Below are 4316 nucleotides of genomic sequence, written 5' to 3' on the forward strand. Positions count from 1 at the left end.
TTACTGGCAACCAAATATAGTCCCTTATTTTTTGCCAATCCTTACCCCTCCTTTATTCCCTTCTAGATGTAATTCAAAACTGCTACACTCTTTTAGTAGAATACAGTGAATAGAATTTCGGAATTTGATAGCTGGAATTCTAAAGAAAAGGCCCAGAGTAATTGACTACAGTCACCACCTGAATTAGTGACAGTCATCTGGGAGACAGGATTAGGTTAGCTCCCATCATAGCACTTACTATACTGCATCACAACTTCCTATTTGCTGATGTGTCTCAACAGACTAACTCTGAGGTCAGAGACCAGGTATATACATCTCTATATCCAGGACCTAGCATGGTGTCTAGCATATAGGTTGTTGAATGAAGAATTCAGATTCCCTGACTCCTGGCTTTGACTCCAGGTTGTTGTTTATCCCATATGGATAGGAGTGGGGACCAGGACAAAGTCTCAAGTCCTGAAAGCCCAAGAAAATGGCTGTGAAGTCTGTCATCTACATGTAGGAAAAGTTAAATGCTTGTGATGATTCCAGAATCATTCTGGGGTGCGGGAGGACTTTCAATAGTGGAGCAGGGATGTTGGGAAGTTACTAATGAAGTCATTTATGTACAACTCAAATGTCCCCAGAACTCACTAACCTGTAGGTACAAATGATGTCTTTAATGGGCAAATTTCACTAACTCCATAGCTACTTTCTTTGGGTAACTTTGTAAGGTTCCCTTTGCCACTTCAAGAAGTCCCCAGACCTTTGGTGACTGCTCACACTGTTCCTGCTATTCCATCTTAGCTTCTCAGATTCTACCTTCTGTCACACTCCCACACTCCTGTTTCTCCAAGCCCCGAGATCTTACTTTTTTTTTTATCACTGCAGAAATATTCCCCTTCCTCTGTTGTGTGCCCTTTTTGAGGGGTCTCAGAGCAATGCTAAGCCAAAAGGTGTTATGAGGTTTATTTGGACTACTCTGTTTCAGTACAGCTTTCTCCTCCCTAGCATGTGCCCTTGCCACTAGAGTAAAGGCATCAAGGAAGGATTTCAGTAGTCACCACACTACCCGGAACCACCATTTGCCTATCCTCAGCCCTTGTTGCTGAGTTCTACTCCTAGAACTCAATAGCTTCTTCTCCCATTGTGAGTTTCTCTTAGGGGTCAGAAGTTTTCCCTTTCCCTGCTAGGTTCTCACCAGATACTGCCCTTGCTACATATATTACAGTTTATTGTATTACATATGACAAACTGTTTTCACGGATAGAAAGAATGAATTTTGAGAATTCCCAAGGATTCCATTTACTTCATTTATTTGCCCCTCAAAGCATAACCCAATTTTTACCTCCATGAAGATTCCCCGTTATACTAGATGGAAATTTCTTCCTCCTCTGAACTCCAAATTCACATTGTATGAAAAATTGGCCTTATGATTAAGGCCTATGTCACCTTAGTCACCTTCTGCCTGTGATATCTCTCATATTGTTATTTACTTTATCATCTCAACCACAGAGCCCCTTGAGGATAGGAAGCCTGTTGTAAACATTTTCTTATTTCCCACTGTTTATGCACAGTAGATGCCAAGCAGTATTTGATAAATATTAATTTGTAGTTGTAGCCCTCTGCCTTACCCATAGCACCTTACATCTGGATGCAGTAGGATTATCTTAAGTGATGGCATAAATGGATGCATGGGAAGATGGATATTTATATACTTGTGTGTGTCCTTGTTTGTAGTCAGTGTAGGGGTCAAGGGTAGGGAAGTATCTTCTTTGGAGCTGAACCAAAGGAGCCCATTAAATTTTTTTCTCTTGGGAATTTCAGGCTGCAAGACAGAGCCTGGCAGTCTCTTGAACTGCATACAGTAGCACTCTAGAACAGTCCAAAACTCTTGCTGATGTTCCTGGAGTTTCCCTGCTTTCTTTCTTTCTAACTGCTATGAAATTTGTTTAGATTCTTTGAGATGCCCTCATAGTCTTCCAAATAAGTTCTTTTGCTTAAAGTAGCTAGAAGTTTCTGTTCTTGGCAATGAGGAGAACCTGACCTGCCACAGTAGAATAAGGCGTGACACTGACAACATCACACAGAGGATGCTCTCCAGATAAAGAAGAGCATGACTGTGTTATCCATGTATGCCACTTCATTCAAAAAAACTATTCTCTCTCTCTCTTTTTTTTTTTTCTAAGAAAAGTATGGCCTTTAGCCCTCTGAGGAGGAAAGGGTAAGTTTGGGTCCTACGTAATGTTAACAACAAACAACACAACCTTTACAAATTATGGGGATAAAAATTATTTTCAAAAACATACATTTTTCATATTGTTACACACCATCCTCATATCACCTATACTGAGGTAAACAGATAAGTATAAAATCTGAATAACATTTGCTGAATTTAAATACAAAGATTCCCTTATTGACTATTCAAAGGGCAGGTGAGAATCTGCATTGATCCAACTCTTACAGTCTTATCCAGTTCCCCTTAGGAGCAAATGGCTAGTCAATCTGTAAATAGGATCTAGTTAAGTCAACTGTCTCCATCCATCCATCCATTCTTCCTTTCAATGATTCTTTAGTATCTACTGTGTGAGGCACTGTACTGGATAATGGAGACCTCAAGATGAATAAAACATGATTCCCACCCATCAAGAAGCCTACAGAACAGTAGCAGAAATAGTCAAATAACCACAGTGTAATGTGATATATAACACAGGCACGAGCAAAGTTTTATCATAGCCCCTAACTGCCTAATGGAATGAAAGAAAGGATCCAGAGACAGGATGCTTGAGCTGGAACTTGAAGCAAAATGGGAAATTCACAGGGAAATGCAGAAAGCTCTTCATTCAAAGAAGAGAAAATTCTGTTTCTAGTTTAGTGACAGGAAAATTAAAACAGAGAAAGATAACATCTACTGGGACTTCATACTGACAAGGCAACACCACTGTACAACACAGAAATCCAGACTGCTTATCGTTAGACTTCTAGCACCTAAGGACATGGTCCCCATGAATTTTTAATGCTCAGAAACAAAACATCTAACTTTCAATGTCTGCCTTATTCTATGCAATGATCTTACCAAGGATATTCAACTCCTCCTCTAAGAAGGTCCTTAGACTTAAACATTTATGGAAGGGAGTTTAAAAAGCCAAATACTTGCGGCACCTGGGTGGCTCAGTTGGTTAAGCATCCAACTTCGGCTCAGGTCATGATCTCGTGGTTTGTGAGTTTGAGCCCCGTGTCAAGCTCTGTGCTGACAGCGCAGAGCCTGGAGCCTGCTTTAGATTTTGTGTCTCCCCCTCTCTCTGCCCCTCCCCTGCTCATGCTCTGTGTCTGTCTCTCAATAATAAATAAATGTTAAAAAAAATTATTTTAAAAAAGCCAAATACTTTCCTCACTAATGGAATAAAATCCCTGATTTTATATGACTGAACCTCACATTTACTAATTTTGAAACAAACTAATATATGGAACAGTTCTTAAGAAGCAAAGGAAAAGAGCAGATTTAATGTGGAAAAGTTGGGCCAAAGGGACAGAATGGTTCTGAGTCATCAAACTCTATGGGTTTTCATCTAAAAATTTTTCTTCACTTTTGACTATAAAAGGGAGAGCATCCTGAGAGATTAAACCACTATCCAAATGTGTTTTTCAAAAAGGGAAAAAAGGGAAAAAGAGGCACTCCAACATGGATTTGCACTGAAATATTTCCTACATGAGTAAGTGCTCAACTTGGATGATCTAAACCCCAATAACATTTCATAGATGAAGACACCTTGAGGTCCCTGCATGCCCTTGCGGCTGTGGACACTGCTGCCAATTTAAAGAGGAAAAATATTAAGGGTGTGTAAGGAGTGAGGAAAATTTGCTGTTTTGTGCACAGTTCCTTTAAAGAGTGAGGACTACTTTCTAAATTTATTAAGAGGTTTTTGTCTTTTTTTAAAATAGAGACCATAAAAAGAAGTAGTGTGTGAAGGCACAAAAAAGGGGAACTTGAAATCCAATTGCAATAATTACTCATGCAATTGGCCCCTTTCTCTGTGGCATTATAGAAACCTCCTGAGTACCAAAAAGCTTATGCTTTTACAAAAGAGAACTGCCACATCATTGCATGGCACAACTACTGCTTCCTTAGACCTTTCAGGAAATGATCCCCAAGTGGTTTTCACTAGCCCCATAGGGCTTCCTACATTAAAATACAGTGACCAAGATTAGCCTAGAATAACTGAACTGCAGAGATGAGTTATACTAGTTCCAAATGATTAGTTTTCTGCTCCAAATGATGGGACAAAGTATCCTCTGACGGACATAGTTGATTTCACAGTGATGGACATACATGTATG

This window comes from Prionailurus viverrinus, chromosome C2, assembly GCF_022837055.1.
Source record: "Prionailurus viverrinus isolate Anna chromosome C2, UM_Priviv_1.0, whole genome shotgun sequence".
NCBI classification, from domain to species: Eukaryota; Metazoa; Chordata; class Mammalia; order Carnivora; family Felidae; genus Prionailurus; species Prionailurus viverrinus.